This window comes from Cupressus sempervirens, chromosome 1, assembly GCF_028749045.1.
Source record: "Cupressus sempervirens isolate cs-2001-9-10 chromosome 1, ASM2874904v1, whole genome shotgun sequence".
Classification (NCBI taxonomy): domain Eukaryota; kingdom Viridiplantae; phylum Streptophyta; class Pinopsida; order Cupressales; family Cupressaceae; genus Cupressus; species Cupressus sempervirens.
Genome location: NC_143118.1, coordinates 683,999,165 through 684,014,750, shown reverse-complemented (window position 1 = coordinate 684,014,750; position 15,586 = coordinate 683,999,165). Strand labels below are relative to the sequence as shown.

General features: G+C 32.2%; 1 pseudogene; it reads left to right on the top strand.

The window, feature by feature from the left end:
• The first annotated feature begins 6,368 nt into the window (after nt 1–6,368).
• Nucleotides 6,369–10,065, top strand: LOC149579763 (UDP-glycosyltransferase 73C10-like; annotated as a pseudogene).
• The last annotated feature ends 5,521 nt before the right edge of the window (nt 10,066–15,586 follow it).

Sequence of the window (15,586 nt, the reverse complement as noted above, 5' to 3'; positions counted from 1 at the left end):
CCACATGTTTTGTTAGCTGCAATAGGTTTACAAAGAGAGATGTACAATGTTTTATAAATATCTGTAGAGTTTCAGGAAGGAGGTGGATTTAATGGAGGATGAACGTGGGGTCAATGGTTACCAAATCCTACATTCTCCACCATAACATGGTCCACCGTGGATAAGGGAATAACATGTGGGGTAGCTAGGCTTCTTTGGTGGATCAGTGCCTCTGCAGTCCTCGCAATTTCTCAACATGCACAGTTCACCTTCTTCACTCAGCGTACTCATGCCTATAGCCGACAGACATTGATCATGGCTGCAGATGGAAATGATAACTTTGAGCATCAATATTATCACCCTTGACTTCCCCATTCCTAATGGAATACAACTTTGAATGTGATGCTCAGCTTTAGAATATGAAGGAGAATATGAAGATAAAGATGAAGGGAATGGAAAATATATTAATTATTAACAGTGAAGTCTTTCTGAATAGTTCAAACTGCAGTTACAATTTGGAGCAAGTGGAGTTCAAACTTAGTGTTATAGACTTTTCCTACCTGGTTCAGGGATGAAACTAGGCATTTATGCATTTATGAAATTATGCCACATTATGGACTATTCCCCACCACCTCATGTACTAATCATTTTGTCCAATGGATTTCAGATTACATTCATAATCTTTGAATCTTACAATTGGTTACTAGACATTAGTTTTAATGTTGTGGCAACTATGTTACAAATTTTTGGATGCATAAGGTAAGTGACTAGACTTTAAAAAATCTATATCAATAAATTTCCATGTTTTTTTTGTTAAAGCTAAATTTTAGCTGACACTTTGTGAACCATTATTATGGGTAAGGAGAGCACAAGAAAAATATAAGATTATTCTAATTTAGATTTAGAGAATTTTCATTAGAAACTTATTTCTTATTTTGTTTCATAGTTTTTTTAGATTTTTTTTAATATCTTTTTGGTGATAAGATGACATAAGTATTCATGATAATCAATGAGTAGATTTATATAATTGGTAATTATTTCTTATGTTAGACACGTAAAGGAAAATAAGAGTCAACTAGAATGTAGTTAGGAAGTTAGCACCCATTAAGGATGCATTTGAGGGTTGTCAGTACAAGGGAAAATGAAGACAAGAATCATTATTATTGAAAAATATTTGAAGAATTTTTTTCCTACTACATCTGGTAAAGATGGTCAAACAAGCGTTGGTTGGAAAATTTTGCGTGATTGTGTCAAGTAGTATCAAGAAGATCTATAATTGATCCTCAAGTTGTACAAGTTAGTGACATATGAAACTTGATGTATCGGATTGGTTAGTCTTTCTTGCATAATAATGTAATGTAAAATGTTGACACTAGGAGGATACATACAAGTATTGGCACTAGAAATCAATAATAAGAGTTAAGAGATTGAGTACATAGTTTATTGGTGCTCCAAAATAGGATCTAATCCCCATTAGATCAAAGAGCATTTATTCAGTTCATTGTCCAAAGTGTTGATGCTAATTAATAATGATAGTTTAAGAACTTGTGGTTTATGTTGGGTAGTTATTTTGGTTTCTTTATATGAGAAACATGGTTGTGAAAATTAAAAAGTGATGACATCTATAAATATATCCAAACTAGCATACATATATTTAAAACATAACAAGGATATCAAATTTCTAAATATTTAAAATTATTTCATTTTTTGGTTTGAAGATAATAATTAATGGTCCAAAATGATGTGTGCATACAAAATTTATTATATCTAGAGCACTATGAGCATGTAATCAAGGTATCTTTTAGATAAAGGTTAAATTAGGGGATGAGATGGTGAAAAAGGAAGTGGAGAGAGTTAAAGAACATATATAAGGGAAGAAAAATTTGAGAGTGAGAGTTTGAGAAGGGGGAGAGGGTGAGAGACACAAGGTAGAGATATAAGTTAAATTAGGGGATGATATGGTGAAAAGAGGGAGAGGAGAGTGTGAAATAGGGTATTTAAGGGGGTGAAACAACATGAGAGAAGGGGAAAGGGGTATAGGATGAGAGATAAGAGGTAGAGATAGATCATAATTACGGTGAATAAATGACTTGAGAGGGGGAGTGAGATGGGAAAAAGTGAGAAGGTGGAGGGGAGAGATGAAGTAGTGAGAGAGAAGGAAGGAAGAGAGATGAGGTTACAATGAATACAATGAGAAATAAGGAATTTCAACAATTATATATTTTATTGACATAGAAAGTCAATTTGCTCCATGGTCTATATAGCCATCTCTTGAATATTTTTTTCTTAATGGTCCATGGGAAAGAAAACCCAAAAATACACATGTTTGTAATTTTTACATGAACCCCCAAGCAATTTGTGACAATGTGAATCTTGTATCTTGATGGATCCCATTAATAAGTGTTAATTATGCATCAAAAAGACAAAAGTAGGCTTTTTTTCACTACTAATACAAAATTTAGTGAATTCACCTAATCAAAAGTGTGCCATTTAGTAATAAATATTAACCTTATGATCTGGGGATACAAAAATAATCTCTATATTAACCCTATAATAAGTTTTAACCTTATAGTTAGAAAAAGTGTTGCCCAAACTAACAAGCTCAAAACATTGTTTTCCTTCTCCATCTCCAATTGGAAACATAAAAATAATCTTGTTATTAATGGATAATAATATAGATCTAATTTCATTATTCGTTATTTAATTACTTTACCACCAAGGTAATGTTATGCTAGAAATATAGAGAGGGAGGATGTAGATAGCAATAGAAGTTTGCAAATTTAGAGATATACATGCAATAGGCTCGAGTAATTAAGGTTTTTAATATCGTGTCATGTGCATCTATAAATCATTAACTTATCTTTTTTAATGTGTTGAGAATTGTGAAAAGGTGATAATTGATCTATGTTTCAAATCACCTTAGTGGTAGTCACTATGTCTCCATGATTGTCCTTTCATGGGAGATTTGGGCTTGGAAGAAAATGGTCATGTGCTTTCAATTTTGTTAAAATTCATGAATCCTCTTAGGATAATGTCAATAGGTTTTAAATCACTAGGCACTTTCTTACCTCTATTAAATTATTTCTAAAAACTGTGTAAATTTTGTGAATCCCATAAACTTTCTCATCTTCTCACACAAGCAAAAAATAACTGTTGCATCCCTAATGCCTATTGTTAGTCATTCGATATTTTTCACAGTAGAGTATAAGATATAGAATATACTATCTTGATTTTACTAAGCATGGGATAGAACATTGACTATCATGATTGATACTTAAAAGTAATGGCAAAGGTGAGGTTATCTTACTAGGTAACAACCAATTCCGACACCAATATGGTGTGTAAAATTATTTCTCATGTTTGGTTCATTAATATGCAATACATAATTGAAATTGTCTTAATCCACATTTATTTTGAAATGTCAGGTGCTTGGAGCCCACCAAATCAATTATTGTTACTTCCCACTTATAATTTCATTTTCATTGAATGAGTTTTCCTCATATCACAAGTGATATTTCACGTGCATTGTTCAAAAGCAGCTGGAGAAAAAAAAAATTCATTTATATTTCCAACTAAATTCTTTGTCAAGTTTGAAACTGATTGCAACAATTATATTTGAAACTCATGTAAAAATCTATTATTCAATATTCAATAAGTTGATCCTATATTTTCATTCAATGCAACACCTATGATGAATTTTCCTTAACATTACAATTTTTTTTGTTCTTGGAACATTAAAGCTTTATAAAGATGGGAATTAAAAAAGAATTGTCAAACACATCTTTACATAATTCTACCAACCAATTCCCTTCTATTCAATTGATGGTCCATACTTACCAAACGATTTACTCCCATTGAATTGACCATCCACACTTATTTGATGTATCTATTGCACACCAAGGTGCGATTGCTAGTTTTATATTTTTATGCCAAAGGCATTCCCTATAAGGAGCTAATTTCAAACATCAACGGTGGAGAGGCTTGAACGACCGTTAAAATCATCAGAACCGTAGATTTTCGCTATTTTTCATTGGTTGTGCTAGGAAGTAGATTGTCAACTACAATCCAATCAGAAATCATGCGGTGGGTCACAGTAACCATTCAACAACTGAAACTCGTGCATAGAGATGGACGACCATGTAATCCATCCCAGCCGTCAATCATCATTTGTTTAAAACAGTTGTTTACTACAAAAAGACAAAACACTTGCCACATCAAACTCAAGGTTTGGAGGTCAAATCCGCAGGTGAAGAAACAATGTTTTGAAAGACTCCTCTACCTTGTGAATTTTAAACATCTTTGGCAGGCCTAGTTATGGCTATAAGTTTAATTATGTCCCATCAGATCTAATCAAAATCAGTATTCATAGAAAAATAAAATTCACCAGCGTGGTCGGGAGTCGAATCATTATGTGAAATTAATACTATCATAAAATCGACACTGTCTTGCCAAATTTGGTCAGTAGATTTTATTGAAAGATTAAGAAGATTTGAAAATTAAGAATTCCTTGCACGTAGAATGTTCATCGTCCACGTGAAGATTTGAGGCATATGAACCCTTGCATCTGATTCTTGTGGTTGCAGTTGGATCTGTTTGTTCTGTAATCCAATATGTTGAAGAAGTTGTTATGTCATGAGACCTTCATCGTCCATGGCCTGCATGAAGATTTTGTCGATTGCTTTGTTCATTATGTTAACACGTCCAAAGTAGATTTGTTTTCAAGGCCTTACGTCCCAAAAAAACTTGGTATCTGACCTAGTTGATGAATTTAATTGAGCGGAACTACCGGCGATGTTTTTTATTGAGTTGAAAAGCCAAATCTTCATTTAAAATCTGTGAAGAGATTTACAGATTTTTTCCACTTACGAAAATTGTTTTTGTTGGGGGTGTTTGGATTATTCATGTACAAGGTGGTTTCCTTTCTATCTGATGGGATCGAGCTTCTGTTGAATGTGAAGGGCCCTGCCATCGTGGATGGCTTGTTTCTTGCTTCGCCAGACACCGAGCTTATACTAAGTAATGTTTCTGACTATTTCAGATTTGGAAATCTATTTGTTATCAAGTTTTGCGCATATATTGGATCCGAGAGTTTAGAGATGACATTGATTTTTACTACCATATTCTTATTCAATACTTTTTAAAAGAGAGATGGAAGGGCACACTTGAAATTAGTTAGGAATCCTACATCTATATAGTAGAAAATAACTCTTATTTTTTAATTAATCTTAGATTTTTGAAATTTGTGGTAAAAGATAGAAAATAATAGATATATAAAAGAAGAAACTAGAGGTAATGGGATAGAGATGGAGAGAGAGAGAAATAGAGTGAAGTTCTAGGAAGGGAAAGAGGAGGGAAGATAGGAGAGATATTGAAGGCAACAAATACTAAGATAGAGATACAGAGAGAGAAATAGATGGAGATGAGCAGACAAAGCAAAATACCAAATATGAGAGAGAAGTGGAGAGAAAGGGAGAGATATACAGAGATAGGGATAGAAAGATGGAGAGGTGTAGATGGAATAAAAAGAGAGGTATATCTAGATGGAGATTGAGAAGCAAAGAGGTATGGAGAGGAGAAGGAAATATAGAGGGAGAGAGTGGAGATGGAAGATATAAATATATAAAAAAGAGAAAATGAGTATGGAAGATAAAGATAGAGGTAGTAGAAAGTGATATTTAGAGAGAGGTAGAGATGGGAAAATATATAGTGATAGATAGTCATGGAGAGATAAGAAGATAAACATATACATATAGAGAGATATCGAGATAGAGGGAGGAGATAGAGGGAGAGACGAGGGAAGAAATATGAAGATGTGAATATTTGAAGGTTGGAGAGATGAACATAGACTAAGAGGATGGGGAAAAAATAGATAGAGAGATAAAGGTAGATCAAAAGGTAAAGATAGAATGAAATCTACAGAGATAGTGAAGAAAGTATAGAAAGAGATAGAAATGGTGAGATAGACTAATAGAGAGATGAATAGATAAAAAGAGGATGAGAGGGAGAGACAAACAATAAGACAAATACTTCCATAACCATCCATAAGTCCATGGCGTACCTATTGCACACCAAGGTGCGATTGCTAGTTTATTTAAATATGTATAATAGAATCAAACGAAACAAAATTCATGTAGGCAAAACTTAGAATCAAATACCGGGCCCGCATGCTTGTCTTGAATTGTCGTCTTATACTCGACCGTCACTACTTACATGTCAAGGGTCGCCATCGATCTATTTTTTATTAAATTCTCTCTTTACTGACATCGAATTTGTCATGCATGACAAACGCAGACATTGCTCGGAGCTTATCATATTCCATAGCAAAGCATGAAAAGTTTTATAGTGCATAATCATAATTTCATTTCTGCAGTTTGTATTGGTAGACGAAGATGAGTGTGTTGGAAAAGCCTCATGTTGTGGCAGTGCCATTTCCAGCTCTTGGTCACCTCATTCCTCTCTTCGACATCACTTAAAAGCTCCTCGCTTCTAACGGCCTTGTCATCAGTTATGTCACCACAGCTGCTAACGTCTCACTGCTACACGAACATCTTCATCAAGCTATTAAAGATGATCTTGACATTCGCCTGATTGCCCTTCTCGCACCCGCCATGGAAGTATTACATGGACGAGAGAGGATGGACCTCTTTTCCTCAAAGTCGAGAGGTCTCATCTTCGAAATGGCAGAAAAACTTCAATACCCTTTCAACACTTGGATGGAGGAGCAATTACACCAACAAATGGCAACGCCTCCCGTGTGTATTGTCTATGATATATTTATGGGGTGGTATATCGAAACGGCCCAAAAATTTAACATTGCCATTTTTCTGTTCAATACTTTTGGCGCCTTCGCAAAAAGTCTAATGCAGTCTATTTCCTCTTTGATATTACAAAATGCATTGGGAAAAGATGGGGAGGAAAATCTTTTGGTTAGCTTCAATCTACCTCGTCCTCTAAGATTGTCCAAACATGAGGTATCCCCAAGTTTCTTTAATCCAGACCTTTCAAACCCCATAATGCATTTTTCTTGTCAGTGTTTTCAGAAGATTGGCAAAGGATTGGGAATGCTGATCAGTACTTTCCACGAGCTCTAGCCTTTCTATGTGCAGTACCTAAAAACTTTGACAGCAAAACCAGTTTGGGTTGTAGGTCCTGTCCATCGACAAAATTTATTTGGTGGAGCAGGAAATGTTAATACGAGAGGGAAAATGGTGGACATGAATGAAAAAGAGCTGGTTTGCTGGCTAGACTCGAAAGGCCCTTGATCTATGATGTATTTTCCATTTGTTTGGGCTATCAAAATGTACCCACAAATGGAGTCGGCATCCTCAGATCAAATTAGCACATATTTGCTAGAGGGTTTTCTAGAGCGAATGAAAGAGAGAGGGTTAATCATATGCAGTTGGACACCTCAATTTGTAATTCTTTCTCATCCCTCAGGGGGTGTCTTCATAAGTCACTCCAGTTGGAACTCTGTGCTCGAAAGCGTTTCTCTTGGTGTTCCAATTCTTGGATGGCTCATGTTTGCAGTTCAACACTTCAATTCAAAGCTTTTTTTCGAATTGGGTGTAGGAATTCAGTTCTGCGAGCATAGAGATGGGTTGGTAGAGGAGGAAAGAGTAGAGAAGGTTGTGAGAATCACTCTGGTTGGAGAGAAAGGGGAAGAGACGTGGTTATTGAAAATTAAAACTATAAAGAAACATGGTGACAACAGATAACAAAATTATTTCATTGATTTGGCTGCACACCAACAACCAATTACATAACCTCTATAAATAGAGGATTCCAGCTATAAAACCAGTAGAGGAAAATTCTAGGCTTTTGACAAGTGGATGGCTGCATGAGCTGTAAGACTTAGTCCACAAGGAGATGTGGATTTTATAGAGTTGTATGACCTATTCTGGAGGACAGCATCCATATCCTTTTAACAAGAAAATCTATAGTGATTATAATAGAAGCTGATGTGGATTTGACTGGCATGGGTTTTTGACTATTTCTAACATCCTCCCTTAATTTCTACCACTAAAGACTCTTTTAATGGGAGAAATTACAATAAGAAATTTAAACATGATAGGTCCCGGCATTAAGCCTTTTGAGGTACCCATTTACAACATAGAAAATTCATTTTTCTTGTTAAGTGGTTTTTAGCTTACCACAAACTCTTCGGAAACAAATGCTTTAGGATCTTTCACCCAAACAAGTGGTTTTTGTTTACCACAAACCCTTCAAGACTTTTAGGTTTTTCACCTAAATAAGTGGTTTTGGTTTACCACAAACCGTTCAATAGATTTACTTAAACAATTGGTTTTGGATTACCACAAACCCTTCAAACTTCACAAAACCATTGATCCAATGATAGGTAAACCAACTCTAAACTTTTCTCTAGCATACTAATATTGAGTACATATGAAAAATAATCCATCTACCGAGTCACATGGGTACCTAGCCGCTGTGCTTGCTAGTTCTCTAAGAATATTTTTCAGATACATGGTTCATCAATATAGTAAAAACTTTTGAAGTGTCGGGTACAACTGACAGTACACCTCTTGCTACAACCATCACTATTGTGATCTTCATATTGCAAACATTGACTTCAATGATCAGCCCTTTTTTCATTTGACAACAACATATCTTCTCTAGCTTGCTCCAACTTGCATTTCCACAACTCCTTTTCTCTATCAATTTGTTGAGGTTCCCCAATTTCTTTATTTACTAACCTCCATAAAGCCTTCTGTCTTAGAGCATTCTTGACTGCAATCTTCCAATCATTTCCAGCAATATATTTTCCTTCAACAAAATCCTCTAGCAATATTTCTAGCTGAATTTCTAAATGAATCTCCAACTGAACCTAGCTAAACTAGGCTCTGATACCATATTAGAAAAAAAAGAGAGAGAAAGAAATTGGTTTACTCATAGCTAGAATCCTCTATTTATAGAGGTTATGTAATTGGTTGTTGGTGTGCAGCCAGATCAATGAAAGAATTTTGTTATCTGTTGTCACCATTTTTCTTTATAGTTTTAATTCTCAATATGGTATCAGAGCCTAATATGGAAGTATTGTAATTTGATGTCAGCTCATTGGGTGCAAGGATTGATGGGTAGTTTTGGAAGTTATGACTGATTTAGTTAAGGGAAAACTACTGTTCAAAGCCTTGGATGATTATATCATTTATGGTGAGTGCATTTATTGTGGCTATGGGAGCTCAAGATTACAAAGAAAGAGGCATTGTTTGAAGTAATTATACTCTCCAGCTGAAGAAACATCAGAAAAGTGCTGAAAATCATAGTAAGAAAAGATATTGACGTTTGTGTAATTCTTAAAAAATTTGGATAGTTTGAGCTTTATGTTGGCTGTTCAATCTGTGTTCTTTTATTGAAGTTGAGTGTCTAGGTATAGAAATAGTTGTGAGATGGTATGTTAAAGTTTGTTTTTGCTATCACAATGAAGATGACAAGGGATGTAAGTGTATGGATTGGTAGTAAGTGGATATGTCTATTACAATATAATATGTCTATTAATAGATAAATGAATTTTCCATAGTGATAGTGATAGGGAAACTAAAAATTTATATCTTGTAAATGGATACCATATTGAAAATTAAAACTATAAATAAACATGGTGACAACAGATAACAAAATTATTTCATTGATCTGGCTGCACACCAAAAACCAATTACATAACCTCTATAAATAGAGGATTCCAGCTATAAAACCAGTAGAGGAAAATTCTAGGCTTTTGACAAGTGGATGGCTGCATGAGCTGTAAGACTTAGTCCACAAGGAGATGTGGATTTTATAGAGTTGTATGACCTATTCTGGAGGACAGCATCCATATCCTTTTAACAAGAAAATCTGTAGTGATTATAATAGAAGCTGATGTGGATTTGACTGGCATGGATTTTTGACTATTTCTAACAGTGATAACGCGTAGAGAAATTGAAGGAGATGGCAGTAAATGCTGTCAAACAAAGAGGATCTTCAGCTGCAGATTTGACAGCTTTTGTAAGTGGCATGTATAAGTTGAATTCCACAATGACAAATCACCAGAGGGAGGGAGAATCAAATCTCATAAATCCAAGTACTGAATGATAGCATTTATCTTTTTTGGCAAAAATTTTAGTCGGTTGTCCAGTTTTTAAGTTCATTAGATTTCAAGACAACGATTGTTCCAGTAGAACTTACGTTGACATTAGATGTTTAACATATTTTATATGAGCTTTGGATGTTCCTATGCATAAAGTGCCAACTACATTCTAATTTTGAGGCTTTAGTTCTATTTATAGTCACGTGTAGAAATCTTTTTATGTTTGTATGTATATGTTTGATCTTTTTATTAATTATTAAGTTGATAGGCTTTATGTGTGAGCTTTGTTACTAATTTTTTTTAAAAAATTGATAGAAAAGTTGTTGGGACAATTGTTTTTATATTTTATGGTAGCTTTACAGATAAACATCATTTTTTAGAATTTTTCTATAAACAATAGTTTTTATTATTTTCTTCAAAATAAGTATCATTTTTATCTAAACTTTCTAACTTTCTGTTAAGTTCCTAATTATTGGCTCTCTAATTTTCTTTGAACTTGCTAATTCTGTGATTTATATCTTTTGTGGATTTCTATAAATGTTTATCCATAACCTTAAACATTGTTGTTAAATGTATCGGCTACAATCTACATGCTTTGTAATGATCTACAATGGAAGCCAAATCATTGTTTAATCTTTGCAACCATTTCTATAGATCGATCACCTTTAGTTTTTGACCTTGTCAAGGTTTGAGCTCAAAACCTTAGCTACGATACTTATCTTTCATCAACACTTTTACTTTGTTAAAGGTTTTGGATGTTTGGTTGGTGCCACTCAAAGCTTTGGCACGTGATTTTTTCTTCTATCATCTGTATTGCAAGGTCAGTTACAGAGAGCCCTCTCATCTTTTTCATTTTTGGAGTTTTTTGTTTTTTATTTTTTATTTTTTCCATTTCTTCAAAGTTGGTTGCTAAGAACTAAGAATAATGTAAATGTAGTTTGAAAGGAATTTGAGATTGTTTTGACTTTAAATGATTTTTAGAAAAATCATTACATGACAGAAGAATCATGTATGACACAAATTAACATAACAATATATGTAAGAGAATTTTTAAAAAAAAAAATTTTAATCACACTGTGAAATTTTTATCAACAATGTTTCCAATCATATAGCATAAGCTATCTTCCCAATGAAAATAATACTTGAAATTTGAAATGCATTGATTTTATGAATACTCAAAAAGAAATATAGACAAGTTTTTTGTTTGATATTGGTAATAGAAGAATCCACATGGAGGAGTTTTTAAAAATGAATTAATTCTTTGTCTCATCTATCACAAAAGAGAGTTTCTTGTTTAAGATCCATGATAGGAAAATTGGCATGAAATAGAATAATTTTGTTTATCTTGATCCTCAAACAAAAAATGTATCTATTATATCAGAATAAAATAGAAAGAAATAATTTTTTTCACATTAATGTTGAATATAATTCATTTGAATGGCAGATAGGATCAAGAGAGTGGGTACAGTAGAATATAGGGAACCTGGGGGCAAAAGCGATAGCTAATCAGAATATTGATTGTGTTGTTCAAAGGCCTAGAATCTTTGCAGGGGTTACGCCACAACTAGATGATCTTCTAATTGAGGTTAAAAAAGAGGTAGTTACATACAAATAACTGTTGTTGTGTAATGATTTGAGTATGATTGAAGGTTAATGGCAAGCTATAAATGTGTACTATCTATTCTTTGAAATGCACTATTATTTTTGTATACAAATAAAAATATATCATTGTTACCAATAAAAAAAAAAATACATAACAAAAATAATTTTTTTATTTATCTATATGCCATTATTTTCCCTTGATTAAGTATACCAGTTACTTCATTTTATTTAAAATATTAATTATTTGTATTTGTCCATAAATTTCCTCATTCAAAAAATTACAAAATAATGCATATTTAGTGTTCTATAACCTTATAATTTTTTACTATTAGCTTTAGACATCATACAAACCCATTCCTCAATAAGCCACTATGCATAATTATCTAGGGAACAACAGGAACTGGCAAATTGTACCTTATTGATTGCATTAGAAAAACCATAAACATTACAAAAAATAATGATAAGAAACCATTTCTTGCTCTAGCACCTACAAAAGTTGTTGCTTATAACATTCAAGCATCAATAACCCATACATGTGCCTCCAAATTCCAATTAAAGAAATACATAACTTACAAGGTCAATCATTTAAAAACCTTCAAGAAGCCTTCAAACATATTAAATACATTCTTATAGATGAAATGAGCTTCTTAAGACCAAAACTTCTTATCAAAACTGATAGCAGCTTGCGTGAGGTATTTCCACATAAAAAAAAATGAAGCTTTTGGTGGGATTTCTATCATCCTCATTGGTGACTTAGGCTAGCTACCACTAGTTCTCAATAATACAATATATGCCTCAAATTCTACAATAATCATGTTATGGAAAACATTCAATATTACAATTACATTGGACACAATCTTTTGACAACAAGGACAAAGTCAATCCCAATAACAATTTCAAAAAATCCTACAAAATATTTGAAATGCAGAACCACTACAAGATGATTGGACACACTCATGACTTGAACAAACAACTCCTTAAGTTCCAAAAAATAAATTGAGATATTGATAAAACACATCTATTCGCTAATAAATTTGTGAAACTACATAGAAAAAATGCTAAAATAGTCGAACCTCCCAATAACACTTAGCTCTACTAGAGTTGTTGCACAAAGATCAAATGAACACAATGAAGATGATCAACTTCAGTAAGAGGTCCTAGTATGCGTTGGCCAATAAATTATGTTAATAACAAACCTATGGATACAAGCTTGACTCATAAATGGATCACTTGGACAAATAACATCAATCATCTATGATACAAATTAAAACCCTCTAGATCTACCAAAATATGTTGTTGTTAATTTTAAAAATTACGTTAGGCCAGCCTAGGAGACACATAACCAAAACAATGTAACCATTACTCTAATTACTTGAGGAAACCATACACAACTACCACTAGCTATAGCTTGGACCATTACAATATACAAATTCCAATGAATCACACTAGAAAGGGTAAAATAGACATGGGAAAAAGAGAAAGACAAGAATCAACATTTACAACATTATCGAGGGTGAAATCTATTGATGACCTTCAGATTGAACCACCATTCTCTTTTGAAAGACATTATAAAATGCAAAATAAGTTGTGCACAGCTGCCAAGAAGAATGAAGAAGCACGTCTACAACTACTATCACCACTTCAACAAACAACACCACGTACAACATGGAAACATTAACCAACAAAGGTAACAATAAAATCTTATATCCATCATTTTAAATAATTCTCAAGAAGAAAAATTCAAAAAAAAATTCTAAACACATTTAATTCCCATTACTTTTTAACAAAAACTCACTTTAACATGCAGATACACAACAAATCACAATTCAAATACAACATATCTGGATTACAATTGTCATTCTACAAAATTTACCAATTGTAAAAGTAAGTATATCCACTACCAACTTTCTTCTTTTACTAAAATATTTTGAAAGCAATCTTCTCTATACACAATTTTTGTTTCCATTGTCAACATGTACTTTTCAATAACAAAAATGTCATGCTACATTGCATTGAAAATAAATTCAACTGGTATAATACAATTCTAATGTTTTTTGGTTGATCAAAGTATACTACTTCAACTATCTACCATGAGCTTTCTAAAAGGATCACATGTGCTACAACATCATAGTCTTTAGCACTACTAACACTCCTTTTTTGTTAACTTTTGCATAGCCTCCTACCAATATGATTTGTAATTCTTCTTCTCCAATAAAATACTATGAGTATTGTTGACATTATCAATACTACATATATTTTACAATAAGTATTTTTTAGTTTCTTAATTCTTTTATCCATGAATTTAGAGTTACAAATTATAAAAATTCTAAATAGACATGACACTAAAATTGTTGAACAAGAATCATATAAAAATAACCTAACAATGAACCATCTTATATTTGAGATTGTTTTATGATCGATTAGAAAATAATTTGTTTTGTTTGAATTAGACAACTTATCTAATTAGAACATATCAAAATAAAGTAATTTTAAGAAATCTAAATATATTAAATATTATATTTAAGGTGATTTTATGATCTATTCTTAATTTATTTTTTATTATAAAAAATCAATATAGTCTAAAGAAAAATCATTAAATTGGAAGGTATAGAATATAAATCATTACTAAATTAGAAATTATGAGGGTATATTCAAGAATTCGAAACAGGCCAATAAAAGACAAAGATCAATTATGGAAAAAACTTTAAAATAAGTTACTGGTCAAAAAATATAAAAGTAGGGCAAGGGCTAATAATTTTTTGGCATAAAATTGTTAAATTAGGAGCAAAGCTCCCACCTATAAGCCTATCGACTAAATTAAAGTATGGCAAATGAAAATAATAAATAATTTCAAACTTAATATTAATTAATATTTTAATAAACTTGTCTCTTTTGTGAGTATATTGACCTTTTCTTGATATTTCTCCATATATAATTAAATGCAAGTCTTTAGAATATCTTTGTGCCTCCTAATGATGCTCACAATTTTTGAAATCGGTTAGGAAGAAAAAATATTTTTTTTTACAAAAAATTCAATATCAAATGCCTAGATAAGAACATTTCTTGATTAACTGTGCTTCAAAGTTGAGAAGTATGGTGCTCATGGAAAACTTCATTTTTTCTAGATTCAAAACTAAAACAACCAAATATTATCCATTCAGGTTTGATCCACAAAATCGTTTTATCTATGCTAGACTCAACTTGTGATTTGACTATACAATGAACAAGGAATGGATTATTATAGTAATGAGTTGGAAAAAAGAAAATTCATCACTTTTGAGTGCCAAGTATTTTAATAGGGATTATTTTCCAAAAAAAATTTTATCTCTCCTTTACCAAGACTCAACGCAAGAGTTTCTTCTCCTCATCTAGTATAATATCTATAGCTCAAATATTTATGAACGATGTAGCCCTGCATACAGATATTCGAATCTTGCAAAATTGAAAATCAATATTTTTTTACAAAGATATATCTAGTGAGGAAAAAATCATTGAATTGTTTTTACAAGATTTATAGTTACATAATTAATGAGCATATTTATTGTATTGATTTTATTTTTATTTTTTTAAAGTTTTATTTCTTTACATTCTAAATTTTTATGGAAAATGAGAGAATATGACCACTTGAGAAAAATTAGAAGCACACTCAAATTTTCTCTCCACTTCAAATATAAAGTTGAAATGCTAAATGTATATTACTCACATAACTACATTGGCAAAAAACATAAATAGTTTAATAATCACTACCACATATTTAAGTTGATAGGTTTAATGTGTGAGCTTTACTTTTGGAAATTAATTTTTTGATGGAAATTTTGTAAGACTTTGTTGGTTTTTTAATTTTTCAACTGCTTTTTGATGATGTAGAAAAATGCACTTTTGAAAATTTCTAAAAATTAAACTTTCATTTTTAAAGTTAGGAAT